The sequence below is a fragment of the Medicago sativa genome, chromosome 3, assembly GCF_051527215.1.
Source record: "Medicago sativa cultivar Bolivia chromosome 3, Bolivia_mono, whole genome shotgun sequence".
NCBI classification, from domain to species: domain Eukaryota; kingdom Viridiplantae; phylum Streptophyta; class Magnoliopsida; order Fabales; family Fabaceae; genus Medicago; species Medicago sativa.
The window spans coordinates 60942665-60959281 of record NC_140751.1 but is presented as its reverse complement, the minus strand read 5'-3'; positions in this window follow the sequence as shown (position 1 = coordinate 60959281).

The following is a 16617-nucleotide window of genomic DNA, read 5'->3' as shown; positions in this document are numbered from 1 at the left end:
TTTGGGCCCCACAATGCTCGAGGGATTAGTCTCCGCAGTTGCGCGTGGAGGATACCCAGTTTACACCCAAAAAATAATGTGATTTAAATGAAAGCATTAAATAAAAGTTTTACACTACCTTTTTTAAACACATATAAATTAATCTCATTGAAACGTGAGTTTAGTAGCTAAGTATAGTTGTGTAACTTTTTTAATTGATGTCTATAAATTGTTGGTGTAAAAAGTTTTACAATGTCGTTAAATTACAGTCATTTGTTCTCGTGAGTTTAGCTCAGTTGGTATGGACAATGCATAATATATGTAAGGTCTGGGGTTCGAATCCCAGCAACCACAAAAAAAAAAAAATTACAGTCATTCATCGTATGTATATACAGCTTAAGAAATAATTGACACTATATAAAAATTAAATAATTTTTTTTCATATTTGCTTGTAAAAATATTTTTTTTTGCACAATTGTTGTGTTTTTTTTTTTTTTTACAAATTGTATAGTTTAAATTTACTATGTTATTATTTATTAATACCATTATTACATTGTCATATGTCATATAAAGTGTGGAAAATTGTTGACGGTTATTTTTTGTTGTTTAAATTGTTGACTGTTATTTTAAAGAGTTAAGGTAACATATTTTTTTTCATTATTTAGAGTTGAATGGATATAAAGCTTGTTTGGATTAGACTTATTTTGAGTCTATGCAAAAGAATTATATAAATAAATAAGTTTTTATGTAATATTCATAAGTTTGCAAACGTAATTAATAAAAAAAAAATCATGTGTAAAATATAATTTTCATTAGCGAGCACTTATAAATTAACATAAAAGCCTATTTTAAATAGTAACAAAAAGTTATTCAAACTTTCCTTAAGAAAAAAGTCATTCACCATTAAAAAAGAGTCATTCAAACTCTCCTTCATCCTTCAAAAAAAAAAAAAATTCAAACTCTCCTTCAAAACAAAGTCATTCGTCATATAAAAAAGTCGTTCAAACAAGAATTTAATTTTAAAAATAAATAAAGAAATTTAATCATAAATTTTAGTATTAGACTTTTGTCCATAAAGTGATGGTTTTCAATATTTTATGGGTTGATTTTAATTATTTTAAAAATATTTTTTTTCTATTTTTAAAAAACTTGTTTGTGTTTGTTTATCATAAAGAAAATCATTTTTTTTTTGATAAAAAATGTTGATTATAAAAAAATCTCACGACATCCATGTTAATAGCATAAAACGACAAAGTATTTATGACTACAAATATGACTATATTCAAATCTCCAAAATACCTATGTTTTCGTATGTGCAACATTGACGACGCAAAAATCATTGATGGAATCTGCACTTGCTCAAAGCTAATTTTGAAGGTGAGAAAAACACAAGAAGGGGGGGTTGAATTGTGTTTTGAAAAATTCTTCGTTTCTCCTAAACAACTGAATACACTGATCAGAAGCTAAGTGAGACAGCTTCTGAAGTGATGATCAGAATCTAAATGCAGCGGAATAAAACAGAGAGAGAGAAGAAGAACGACACAAAGCAATTATACTGGTTCCTTCCACAAACCGGAAGTAGTCCAGTCCCCCTTGCACTTCCAAGGAGATTTCACTAAGAGTAATATCTGATTACAATTGCTCAAGCACACAAGCAAGAGACTTCCTTTGCTCAAGCACACAAGCAAGAGACTTCCTTTGCTCAAGAACACAATCAAGAGACTTCCTAACTAAACAAAATTACACAGAAAATTGTTTAAGGTTGAACACTTGATATACAATCAGAGGTGCTCACAATACAAATCAGATACAGACTCAATGGACTTAAGAATTTCTAAGATATGACTATAAGACACAGAAATTCTAAGTGAATGCAGAACAATTTCAGCAGAGGTTTGGCACTTGTAAAAATGTTGTGAGTCTTTCGTTCAGCGTTCTTGCATTACCAAAACTCTAAGTCTTCACTTCTTTATATAGAGGTGTGAAAGAGACGTTGTGAAAATGCCAGCACACCAAAGAGTCGTTGTTGAAGCTTGATCTTTCACCTTTGATCTTTTGCCTGATTTGGTTGTTGTCCTATGAAGAACAAATTTGAAATCCATTCCTTATCCAAAGGAACATATATGCAGGCGAAACCGTATTCTGGAGCTGTTTTCTTGTCCTGTAGCGTGGACACAAAACAGAGTAGTGGAGAACGTGGTTGTACAATTCGTACAAAGTACAATGTCAACGCTTTCGTCCAAATTGCAAGCACAAGCCTTCAAACACCTTTGAAATGACCGTTGCAAAATTCCACTAATCCTTTGTTTGTGTTTTCGAATCCAATAGACAGCTTTTGCATTGATAATTCTTCAATTCTTGAATCTTTTGCAAATCCAGTTGAGATCCAGCTTCTGGTGAAATAGCTTCTGATGAGGCAGCTTCTGATGATGTAACTTCTGATGATATGACTTCTGGACTTCTTGTCTTCAGGAGCACTATTCTTACTTCAGAAGCGTCTTAACTTCAGGAGCACTATCCTTACTTCAGAAGCGACTTAACTTCAGAAGCGCTTTTTCTCTTCAGTAACAAGTTGCCTTCAGGAGCGTCCAAGCTTCAAATTTTTGTTGTTTCCTTTGCTCTTTATTTGCTCATTTAGAACCAATGATGATGTAACTTTATAATTATGGTCCTGTACACTTGAACAAATATTAGCTAGTCCAATTTACAATTTTTAATACCTTGTTATCATCAAAACTCTTTAAGGTTCATTGTTAAACACATTTTGTTCCAACAATCTCCCCCTTTTTGATGATGACAAACAAAAGTATTTAAAATTGATCAATTGTTGTTAATCTAATTAACAAGTTGACTTTGGGGTTCTGAGGTTTGTAAGCTCAGAATCTGAGGTTTGTAAGCTCAAACTCCCCCTGAGTCTGATAGTCTTTAAGGTGAGGTTTGTAAGCTCCCCCTAAGTTCTATCCAGGTTAATTAAATTCATTTTTCGCACAATAAAATTATCAGAGCTAAAAAAAGATTGAATCATTGAAAGAATTAACTTATAGATAAGAAGAATGGTTCAATTAATTTTACTTGAATTTTGATACTCCTTCGTTCGTTCATAGCTTATACCAATAAGGTAAAAAAAATGATAGAAGTTTTTCAAAAAATTTCAAATGCCATTAATGGGGCTCAGAGCCTTTAAATACTTGTCACATATACTCCCCCTTTTGTCATTATCAAAAAAAATTGAAATAAATGTAAGCATAAAAGACAAAAAGATATGAGAAAAACTCAAACATGAGAGAGTATAATAGGAAATTAACTAAATAAATCAGACCAAAGTCTATGAACATGAATATCCAATTATCAGAAGCAGCTAAGCAGTCAGAATCAGTAAGCATTCAGAAGCATAGAAAAGTAAAACAAGATGGTTTCAGAAGCAAGGACTAAGAATTTAAAACAAACAACAAACAAAAATAACACAAAGGTGTGCAACTAAGGGTTGGTTTGTTGTTGTTTCTTCATCTTCTCCATTTCTTCAATTTTCTTCTGCAACAGTTCTTCAAGCTGTTGTTGCCTCTGGAGAAGAGCCTGTTCCCTTTCCTTAGCCTCTTGCTGCTGCTGTGCCATCTGTTTCTTCAGAAGCTTACACAACCTTGCTTCTCTGGTCAAGTAGTCCTTTTCTGAGAAGAAAGGCTGGTTTGCCAGGAGCAGTGTAGAACTTCTTACTCTGAGATTCTGCTTCAGATGCTCCATTAATTTCCTGACAGAAGCTTCCTTGCTTCTGATGCACTTAGCCTTTACATTTTCAATAAGCTCAGCTGCCCGGTTCTGAAGAGATGCCCAGGAGTCTTCATATGCGTTGGTGAGATCAATTGACCTTCTTTGATCCACCAGATTATGCATTTGACTAAGGATTGTGAGAAGCTCAGCATTAATATATCCAGATTCCAGGATGTTTGTGGGTGGTTGTTCAAGGGTTTCAAGATCAGAATCACTGATTTCCAGGTCTTGAACAGGGTTAGGAACTGGAATGGTAAAGTGTGTTTGTGTGTTTGAAGATGAAGGCTGGTCAGAAGCAATGTGTGTGGTAGAGGTTGAGGCTTGAACATTGACTTGAGAGTTGTCAACATCCATGGGAGTTGGTTCTGGGGAGTGTTCAGTTTCAGTTGGTGGTTGTTGTGGTGAAGTTGATGTTTGAGTGTTGAGTTGGGGGTCAATGGTAGTTATTGGTGATTGTGGGGGTGTTGTGGGTTTATGTGGTTCAGGTGTGTGTTGATGGGGGTTTTCTGAAACAACATTTTCAGAAGCAGATGCTTCTGGAGTTGTTTCAGAGGCCTTTTCTGAGGTAAGCTTGTCTTTGGGTAAGTCACCTGAATAGTGTAGAATAAGATTGTCTAAGACAGAAGTGTCTTCTATTGGTTCAGGTACTGATGGTGAAGAGGGTGAAATGGGGATAGAGGTGACTGGAATCTGGATTACCTGAACTGCAGGGCCAGCTTCAGAAGTGATCTTCTGTGGACCAGCAGCTTGAGGAACTACTTCTGAATTTCCATCTTCTGGAGCATCTTCAAAAATGATCATCATTTCGTCTTCCTCATTGTCTTCATTAGTCTTACCAGCAATTTTTCTTACTTCGGCCAATTTCTCTTTGTAGAACCTATCACAATCTTCCATACCTAAAGCCTTGAGCTTTTCATCTCTTTGATGAATGTATTGTGCTTTTTGTTCCTTTTTGTCTGATATAAGATCAGAAGCACGTTCATCTGCCATCCTTTTCATTCTTGGAGTCATCTCAACCATAGGACTCACAAGTTGAAGGGGAGCCTTCTTCTTCTTCAGCTTGGGCTCAGCCTCTTCTTTCTCTATTTCTTCAAGAGCTTCCTCCAGCTGCTCTTTGGTGATTACCAAATCTGCCTTACCTTTTCTTCTTTTCTGAGGAATAGAAGCAGCACCAACCTTCTGCATCTTTCCTTTATCCTTGATAGAAACAGGTTTAGCTTCAGACTTAGCAACTTTTTGCTTTTCAGATTTAGCAATAGCAGCTTCTGACTCAGTACTAGTTCTGGCCCTCTTTCCTTTAGTAGGAGCAGCATCATATTCTGAACTAGTTCTGGCCCTCTTCCCTTTAGGTGCATCAGAAACAGCAGCTTCTGACACAGCAACTGCCTTGGCCTTCTTGCCTTTCCCTTTAGCAAGAGCAGTTTCCTCCTGAGAACTCGCATCTTCCTCCAAGACGTACTCAGCTACTAATCTAGCTAAGTGTTCAGGATTACTTTCCTTAACTATGGAAGGAAAGTCCCTGATAATCTCAGATTCTTCTGTGGTCATCTCCAACCACTTCTCATCTTTAGGAGCTGTCTTGAATATGTGCATAGAATGCAGTGTCTTGCTACTGATAGTCTTCTCTGCAGTAGAAACTTCGAAGCATTTATCAGAAGCATCCCTTGTTCTTCTCAATAAATCCAGCACTCTCCCTTGATAAAAGATCTCAGAGAGCAATCTTCCATAGGGCACTTGTTTCCTTCCTTTGACTGTGCCTTCATTAATAGCCCAGCAGAGATGATCCAATACATATCTTGGGAAGTTTATCTTTTCCAGATTGGTCATGAAATAAATTGCTAGCTTCTGTTGGTTGTTGGGTTGGTCAGACCCTCCTGCTCTTTGAAAGAAGCAATCATTACTGAATTTCACCAACATTCTGTTGTGAATCTCCATTTCAGAAGGCTTAGCATCTTTGTTACCACCCAGAAGAGTGTTGTAGTAGTTTTGCAGCAGGACATCATCCTTCTTAACTATTTCTTGAAACCTTCCTTCTGCATTCATTCTACAAGCTTTAGCAATAATCTCCTCTGTGATGATTACGGGAATACCCATCACTTCAGACCTTATCTCAAGGCTACTGAAGGAAGTGGGATTCAACTCAATCTCCTTCTTTCCTTTCTTCGACCCAGCTTGTTTACCTGCTACCTTCACAGGCTTTCCATTGACGATTTCAGCCCTTAACCAGAAATCTTTGACCAAGTTCGCATATGTTGGCCCATTTAGCATCTTGAAGTATCCGGACAGTTTCTGAGTTTCTACATAACCTTCCATGTCCACTTCGTACTTCTTGAGTGAAGTGAAGTCCACTGGCGATTCTACTTGAACTATTAAGGATTCCCATGGAATATCCATAGTCTTTTCTTTGTAGACGGACCCAGATTCTGGTACGCTTTGCATGTTTGATGTAGATTCTGAAACTTTTGAGCTTGATGATGCCATTTGATGATTGACGAAGATTTGAAGAAGATGAAGATTTTAGGGTTCTAAGGTTGAGAGAATGCGCTTACTTCGCAAGAGGTTTGAGAGCAAATGTGTTTGTTGTGAGTGAGTAGTATGTGAATTGTCAAAGTGTTAAAAGTAAAACGATTGCAATTCAAAAGAGACAAACAAACATAACATTAATAACAAAATTGGGGGCGCGTGAAAAGTACTTTCAAAGCTATTAAATCATCATTGCCCTTTTAGTTATACACCAACACATACAGGCCACGTAAGAAGTTCACAGAGTAACTACCAAGTTAGTGAGCCAGAAGTTACTTTTTAAAAGGTAACTTCCAACGTTTCCACTAATTCAACTATTCAGAAGCAACAAATCCAACTTCTGGACTTCAGATGCTGACGTCATCATCAGAAGCGAGTTTTCCTCAGAACCTCAATAAAGAGCTTCTGATGGACTACCGCTTCTGAACTAACTTCAGAACCTAAAACCCTATTCAGGAGCAAGCAAGCATTTAATCAGATACAAAGTGCATGTTCAAATTTTTCTTTATAAAATCAAATCTTTCAACAGTTAAAGGCTTAGTAAATATATCAGCCCATTGATTTTCAGTATCAATGAATTGTATATCTAAAATTCCTTTTTGAACATAATCTCTGATAAAATGGTGTTTGATTTCAATGTGCTTAGCTCTTGAATGCAAAATTGGATTTTTAGACAAACAAATAGCAGCAGTATTATCACAATAAATGGGAATACTGTTAGCAGTTATCTGATAATCTTCCAACTGATGTTTCATCCAAAGTAGTTGTGTACAACAACTTGCAGCTGAAATGTATTCTGCTTCTGCTGTAGACATAGCAATAGTTGTTTGTCTTTTGTTAGCCCAGGATATAAGATTATCACCCAGAAATTGACAATTGCCACTGGTTGACTTTCTTTCAATCCTATCACCAGCATAATCAGCGTCACAGAATCCAATTAGCTTATAATCTAAGGATTTCCTATAAAGGAGTCCAAGATTAGTTGTTCCTTTCAAATACCTGAAGATTCTCTTGACAGCAGTCATATGAGATTCTCTAGGATCTGATTGGAATCTTGCACACAAGCATACACTGAATAAAATATCTGGCCTAGATGCAGTGAGGTATAACAAAGAACCAATCATACCTCTATACAGCTTCTGATCTACTTTAGCTCCTTCATCTTCTTTGCTTAAGTTGCACGTAGGGTGCATTGGAGTGTTCATCACTTTACAATCTTCAAGTTTGAATTTCTTCAGAAGCTCCTTTGTGTACTTTGATTGATGAACATAGACTCCATCTTTGCATTGATTGATTTGAATGCCAAGGAAGAACTTCAGCTCTCCCATCATGCTCATTTCAAATTCATCCTGCATTAACTCAGAAAATTCCTTGCAAAGAGATGCATTAGTAGAACCAAATATTATATCATCAACATATATTTGCACAACAAGAATATCTTTCCCAAGGGTCCTTCTGAAGAGTGTAGTATCAACCTGTCCTCTTTTAAAATCATTTTTGATTAAGAAATTACTTAGTCTATCATACCAAGCTCTGGGAGCTTGTTTCAAGCCATATAGTGATTTCTTCAGTTTAAAAACATGGTCAGGATATTTAATATCCTCAAATCCAGGAGGTTGCTTGACATACACTTCTTCTTCTATGACACCATTTAGAAATGCACTCTTGACATCCATTTGATATAATATTATGCCATGATTAACTGCATAGGAAAGAAGTAACCTGATTGCTTCCAATCTTGCAACTGGAGCAAACGTTTCAGTGTAATCAATGCCTTCTTGTTGACTATACCCTTGTGCAACAAGCCTGGCTTTGTTTCTTGTTACTTCACCTTGCTCATTCAGCTTGTTTCTGAATACCCATTTTGTTCCAATAATGTTCTTGTGCTGAGGTTTGGGTACCAGATCCCACACATCATTTCTTTGAAATTGATTCAACTCTTCTTGCATAGCTAGGATCCATCCATCATCTGAAAGTGCTTCATCAACTGTTGTAGGTTCAATCATTGAGATTAGTCCAATCATTGACTCTTCTTGTCTGAAATGTGATCTTGTTCTTCTTGGACTATCTTTGTTTCCAATGATTAGCTCCTCAGGATGTGAAGACTTGTGTTTGAATGTGTTTCTGGGAGGATTTTCTTGATGTGAGCCATCTTGTGCTTCATCAGAAGCAGGTTCATCTTGCGCTTCTGACGTGGGTTCAGCTTCTGGACTATCTTCAGACTCAGCTATCTGATCAGGTTCTGGAGTGGCTTCAGGAACCTGTATCTCTGCAAAACTTTCAACTTGCTTTGAAGTTTTATCTTCAAGCTCCTTGTCATCAAATTTAACGTGCATAGATTCTTCAACACAGAGTGTTTCTGAATTATACACTCTGTATGCCTTTGACCTTTCAGAGTAACCTAAAAAGATTCCTCTTTGGCCCTTGGCATCAAATTTCTTTAGGTAGAGCTTGTTGTTCAGAATGTAACATGTACATCCAAATTGATGAAAGTAAGAGATATTGGGTTTTCTTCCTTTAAAGAGTTCATATGCTGTTTTTTCCAAAATAGGTCTAATATAGATCCTGTTTTGAACATAGCATGCTGTATTCACTGCTTCTGCCCAAAAATGTTTTGGTAAATTGTTTTCATGAATCATGGTTCTGGCCATTTCTTGTAAAGTTCTATTCTTTCTCTCTACAACCCCATTTTGTTGTGGTGTTCTAGGAGAAGAGAATTCATGGAAAATTCCATGTTTTTCACAAAAAGCTTCAAATGGCTCATTTTCAAATTCTCCACCATGATCACTTCTGATTTTCAAAATTTTTGATTCTTTTTCAGATTGAATTTGAGTGCAGAAGCTACTGAATACATCACACGCAACATCTTTACTCTTTATGAATTTCACCCAAGTCCATCTGCTGTAATCATCAACAATGACTAATCCATATCTACTTCCATATAAGGATGCAGTACTCACTGGTCCAAATAAATCAATATGGAGTAATTCTAAAGGTCTTGAGGTTGAAACAATGTCTTTGGTTTTAAAAGATGATTTCACAATTTTCCCTCTCTGACATGCACCACAGAGTGCATCTGAATGATAGTCAATGTCTGGTAGCCCTTTCACAAGTTGTAACTTACTAAGCTTAGAGATTAACCTCCAGTTAGCATGTCCCAACCTTCTGTGCCACATCCATTTCTTATCATTCACTGATAGTAGGCAAATCACCTTCTGATCAGCCAGTTCAGAAAAATTGATTTTATAGACATTGTCAACTCTCTTTCCCTTGAACACAATGGATTTGTCTTCCTTGTTGATTACTGTACAGTTGGGTTTTTCAAAAAGCACATCATAACCATTATCACAAAATTGACTAATGCTCAAAAGGTTATGTTCAAGACTATCTACCAACCATACATTATTAATTGAGGTAGAGGAATTACCAATAGTTCCTGTACCTATGATCTTACCTGACTGGTTGCCTCCAAATTTCACATTTCCTCCCTCTTTCATTGTTAGGCTAAGGAACATGGACTTGTCTCCTGTCATGTGTCTTGAGCAACCGCTGTCTAGGTACCATGATCTTTGCTTTGGCACTGCTCTTAGACATACCTGCATCATTGACATTTTTAGTTTTAGGTACCCATTGTTCTATGGGTCCTGGAAGGTTAGTACTTAAGGCTTTACTCTTCACTTCTTGTACCTTGTGCTGTGAGTTGGGTTGCTTCTGATTAACCATCACCTTAGGTTTTGGTACTTCAGAAGCAGTAACTGTCTTCTTCTGAAACTTAGACTTCAGAACCCCAGATTTTGGTTTCACCAGACTCTGAGGAATAGGTTCTGATCTTTTCAGGATCCTAACCCTTGAAGTCTTGGAATCAGATTTGATCATAGCCTTTGACTTAGAGTTCTTTGGCTTTGAAGTAATCTTAGCCTTAGAACTAGAAGCTTCAGGTTCTGATTGAACAACAGTTTCCAACTCAGCCCCTTCTGGTACAAAGAATGTTTTCAGACCTTCCTTGATGCATTCACAACAAGACTTTAGATTGGTTTTCTCAAGTTTCACTTCTGGAAAACCAATTCCTCTGCCATTGTTCTTGTAAATGCTATAAATCATAGAAGTTACTTTGCTTCTGTCAATGCCAGATATAATGAAATCTTCAAGAGCAATTTCATGATTACTTAAAGGTTTTTCATTACACTTTTCTTGTAGCTTCTGACATAAGAACTTGAGCTGATCTTCATATGTTTTACACATGAAGTCAAAGCCCCTAAGTCCTTGTTCAGAAGCTTTCAGATCCAATAGAGTTGATTTTTGCTGTTGTACCAAATCAGCATATTTTTCTTTTAAATCCTTCAACTCATTGGTTCTTACTTCAAAATGTGTAAGAAGTTCTTTAAGTGACTCAACAAGTTCATCTCTGGGAATTTTGGAATATACCTCGTTTTCATCTTCTGAGTCTGAATCTGATCCAGCTTCTGAAGTTGCTGTTGCTACCAACCCAACAGCTACCTTTGCATCTTCATCAGCTTCCTCTTTATCAGATCCATATTCACTACCCAAATCATCCCAGGTTGCCATTAAACTCTGCTTAATCTGCTTCTTGAATTTGCTTGGTTTGAATGTAGACCTCTTTGACTTGTCCTTTGACTTTTCTCTTTGAAGATCAGGGCATTCAGCAATGAAGTGTCCTGGCTTCTTACAGTTGAAGCATCCCTTCTGATCTTCTTTCCTTGAGCTTCTGGAGTTACCCCTTTTGGCGAGAAACTTTCTGTTCTTCTTGGCCAGATATTGAAGTCTGTTTGAGAGCATGGCCATTTCAGCAGCATCTGGTTCAGAATCTGAACTTGACTGTTCTTCCTCTTCAGATTCAACCACTCTGAGAGCTTTTGATGACTTGCCTTTGGATGGAAGAGCTATTGATTTACTCTTCTTAGTGGACTCATGTTCATTAAGACTTAACTCATGAACTTTGAGAGAACTAACAAGATCTTCGACACTTAAAGTGTTTAAATCTTTAGCTTCCTCAATGGCAGTCACCTTCGGTCTCCATCTGGCAGGTAAGCTTCTGAGAATCTTGCTTACATGATCAGAAGCAACATAGCTCTTCTTTAGAATCTGTAGCCCAGAAACTAAGGTTTGAAACCTTGAGTACATCTCCTCAATAGTTTCATCATCCTTCATCTTGAATAACTCATACTGATGTACAAGCAGAAGAGCCTTTGCTTCTTTGACCTTCTTGCTCCCTTCATAATTTGAACAGAGAGAAGCAAACATAGCTTTAGCAGTGGATTTGTCACTCATTTTCATGTACTCTGCTTTGGGTATGGCAGTGACAAGAGCTCCTCTGATAATATGATGCTTCTTGTAGAGTTTCCTCAGTTCTGGAGTATGTTTCTTTCTATCCACAGCAGCTCCTTCTTCATCAAGGACTAAATCACCAACACCATCTTCCAGAATATCCCATAATTCTTCATCTAGGCTCATGATGTAACTGTAAAAATTGGTCTTCCACCAAGAGAACTCTTCAGCATCTCCATTGAACTTTGGAACTTTTCCAACACTGGTTTTCTTACTATCACTATAATCATGTGAGACATTTTTATAGCTAGTATCACCAGAACCATTAGGAGGAGGAGTAGTCATGTTTTTCTCAGATCTTTGACTGTTGCACGGTTAAGTGTTACACAACAGACCAAGGCTCTAGATACCAATTGAAGGTGAGAAAAACACAAGAAGGGGGGTTGAATTGTGTTTTGAAAAATTCTTCGTTTCTCCTAAACAACTGAATACACTGATCAGAAGCTAAGTGAGACAGCTTCTGAAGTGATGATCAGAATCTAAATGCAGCGGAATAAAACAGAGAGAGAGAAGAAGAACGACACAAAGCAATTATACTGGTTCCTTCCACAAACCAGAAGTAGTACAGTCCCCCTTGCACTTCCAAGGAGATTTCACTAAGAGTAATATCTGATTACAATTGCTCAAGCACACAAGCAAGAGACTTCCTTTGCTCAAGCACACAAGCAAGAGACTTCCTTTGCTCAAGAACACAATCAAGAGACTTCCTAACTAAACAAAATTACACAGAAAATTGTTTAAGGTTGAACACTTGATATACAATCAGAGGTGCTCACAATACAAATCAGATACAGACTCAATGGACTTAAGAATTTCTAAGATATGACTATAAGACACAGAAATTCTAAGTGAATGCAGAACAATTTCAGCAGAGGTTTGGCACTTGTAAAAATGTTGTGAGTCTTTCGTTCAGCGTTCTTGCATTACCAAAACTCTAAGTCTTCACTTCTTTATATAGAGGTGTGAAAGAGACGTTGTGAAATTGCCAGCACACCAAAGAGTCGTTGTTGAAGCTTGATCTTTCACCTTTGATCTTTTGCCTGATTTGGTTGTTGTCCTATGAAGAACAAATTTGAAATCCATTCCTTATCCAAAGGAACATATATGCAGGCAAAACCGTATTCTGGAGCTGTTTTCTTGTCCTGTAGCGTGGACACAAAACAGAGTAGTGGAGAACGTGGTTGTACAATTCGTACAAAGTACAATGTCAACGCTTTCGTCCAAATTGCAAGCACAAGCCTTCAAACACCTTTGAAATGACCGTTGCAAAATTCCACTAATCCTTTGTTTGTGTTTTCGAATCCAATAGACAGCTTTTGCATTGATAATTCTTCAATTCTTGAATCTTTTGCAAATCCAGTTGAGATCCAGCTTCTGGTGAAATAGCTTCTGATGAGGCAGCTTCTGATGATGCAGCTTCTGATGATATGACTTCTGGACTTCTTGTCTTCAGGAGCACTATTCTTACTTCAGAAGCGTCTTAACTTCAGGAGCACTATCCTTACTTCAGAAGCGACTTAACTTCAGGAGCGCTTTTTCTCTTCAGTAACAAGTTGCCTTCAGGAGCGTCCAAGCTTCAAATTTTTGTTGTTTCCTTTGCTCTTTATTTGCTCATTTAGAACCAATGATGATGTAACTTTATAATTATGGTCATGTACACTTGAACAAATATTAGCTAGTCCAATTTACAATTTTTAATACCTTGTTATCATCAAAACTCTTTAAGGTTCATTGTTAAACACATTTTGTTCCAACAAATTTTTCAACATGAAAAAATAAAAATCCCAATAAGACGGAAGATAAAAAAAACACCGCACAAAGACAGGAAATTAAAACAAATACAGTCGCGCAAAGACGACGAAATCACAAAAACAAACGAAAGAAGACTAAAAACATGTGGAACTCACTAATTTAGCTTTAAAAAGGATAAACAATTCACATGGATGATTTTGGGTCAAAATTGACCATAAATCACCCCTCTTTGATAGATCAAGAAGTATTTAAATAAAATATTGAAAGACAAATTCTCAATTAAAGCAAATTATAATTTATTTATTTTCATATTCTCATTTTAGTGAAATTAATCGTGATCTAAGGACCTTTACGGCTAAAATCTTAGCTCCGTAACGGTTGCCACAAATTCCCTTGTGTATCTCGTTCATCGTGTATTATGGTTCCTATTCTTCGAGGCGCACCCGTAACAGTTAAGAAAATTCTCTTCTATATAACTTGTCAGTTTTGACAGTATAATGTGGTGCAGATTGCTTGATCGTACGAGCTTGCTCCTTGCCTTCATGAAGCATCTCAAGTAAAAGGTAATCTCATATCTCATCGATCCAGGTCAAAATTAGCTGGGACAACACACACACACATACACTTCCATCTCCAAGATGGACGGTGCTTATAGGGTTTGAAAAGCACAAACTTGTGTTGACTAGAGGTTTCATGCTTGCCGGCTTCGAAAATTCATCCACCTTGGTCTTTTGATCTCGTGGCATATTGTTCATGTAAACTTCAACAAATGTTTTCATAAGCAATCCAACCTTGTTTAAATATCTTACTAAAATGTCTTCCTTTGCTTGACATTCATAGTTGACATGATTAACTACGAGTTTTGAGTTATTGTTGACACAAAGGTGAAAAATTCCCATCTCCCACGCGAGTTGGAAGCCAACAATCAACGCTTCATATTCTACCTAATTGTTGCCACTCTTCAAGTTGAACCTCAAGACCTGATATATGTTGGCCAACAATTCCTTCCAGAATGATACCTTCTTCAATTTCGTTAATCTTGGATGATCCATCCACTGACAACATCCATTGATCCTTGTTCGGAGTGTTAACAATTCAACAACTAAATAAGCTAGTGCTTGAGACTTGATAGCTTCTTTTGGTTAGAAATCAATTTGGAATAATGAAAGTTCCACATACCAAATAACCATCCTACTTGACATCAGAGGTTTATGAAAGATCTTTTTGATTGGAAAAAAATGTCTTTACTGTCATAGGATGAGAATGGAAGTAGTTTCGCAGCTTCCGAGACGTAATGACCAGGGCGAAGGCAAGCTTCTCAAGTTTTTTGTAGCGTAACTTTGCTCCTTGTATAACCTTACTGACACAGTATACAAGGTGTTAAGTTCCCTATCTTTCTTGGACTATTGCCAAACTGAGTGTGACATCTGCGCATAGTGATGCGACCTACCAGTCTTTTTACTTCTTTGATAGAGCTCATATTGCACATTTTCATGATAGATTTACATTTGTCGGGGTTGATCTTTATGCCTTTATGGGTTATCATGAAGCCCATGAATTTTCCTCTTTGCACCCCAAAAGTGCACTTCTCGAGGTTGAGACGCATATTATATCTTTTATCTACATAAAGGTGATTTTTAAGTCCTCAGAATGGGAGTCCTTACCTAGTGTATTTATAACCATGTCGTCCATCCAAATTTCAATATTCTCCCCTGCAAACACTTTATCTAGGGGTGTACAAAGGATGGGTTAGGTCAGGTTTTATGTGACCCAAACTTGATCCTCACATTAAACCAGACCATTTTTTAGACCCAAACCCGTTCATGAATTTGATCAACCTCGATGAGGTTCAGGTGTAACAAGGACATGAAAATATGAAGACAAGATCGGGTTTGTTCAAGATAAGTCGCCAATACATACATTTTTATAAAAAATAAAAAAAAACTAATCAACAATTTTTTTTGAATCAAAGCAAACAACAAGATAATCAAAGTATCCTAAGAAGCAACAACATAATTAAAAGTAGTATATGAAACAACAACATAATCAAAAGTAGCACATTCTTACAAACTAATCAAAAGTGGTAGCAACATTATATTACAAATTAATCGACATTTGGTATTATATATGACCAAAATAAACGATGCATAGATTAAAGAGTATAATCGTTACTAAAAAATCAACGGTTTGAGATGGTGTGAGATTGAATTGGAGAAGTGACGACATGAGACTGTGTTAGATGAGGCGAGGAGCGACATGCGAAGTGAACCCTAGGTTGAAGTTCGAAATAGAAATTGAGTATTGTGAACGTCAAATAGTCTCTTGTGGAAGAGACCGAGCCTGAGATGATATTTAAAATAATATTAAAAAAACATTGTCCTCAAAATAAAATTGGGACTGGACGGGTAACTCAACCTCAGTCCTTCTTTCAGTTATGCCCATGCATTGTCCCATATTTTTTGTCCATATTTTCCTTTTGACCAAGTTAAACCCAACCTATTGATTTCAGAACTGATCGTAAGACAGGGCCGAGTTTTGTACACCTCTAACTTTATCCACGAGCATCTCGTATGTAACTCTTGCATTCTTTAAACCGAAAGACATAACTTGATAATAATAGTTGGGGTTTTTTTTTTTTTTGAGAGGAATAATAGTTGGGGTTGATTGTCATAATGACCGTCTTCGATGCATATTTTAGGCTTGTAAGGATTTGATTGTATCATGAAAAAGTGTCTAAGGAGTTGAGAAAATTCATAACAACATATACCACCATTATGACAATTAAAAAATTAACTACCGACTAGGCGCTAACTTTTTCCTCGACAAAATTATTCTTACCAACTCAATTATTCTTTAAATTCAAATTTAAACTTAAATCTAAAATCCACCCCCCGAAAATATAGGAAATTTGAAGACTAACTATCTTTTAGTTAAATATGTTTTTTTCTAAAAATTTGCTCTTAATAATCTAATCAATTTTTAAAAATTAAATTTAAAAACACTTAAACGAATTAAGTTAAAGTTAATATTTTACAATATAATACAGTAATATATTAGTGTGACGAAATACAATAGAACAGATATATTAGATAGAAAAAAAAAAGATATATTAGATAGAATGACCAGAATGCCCTCAATTATCCTATACTGAATGTGACAAAATCCCAAATGACAAATGGACCACACTTTTTTTACCAAACAATTATTTAAAATATCAAGTTTCGTTTTCATGCTGAGGCTAAAACCATAAAC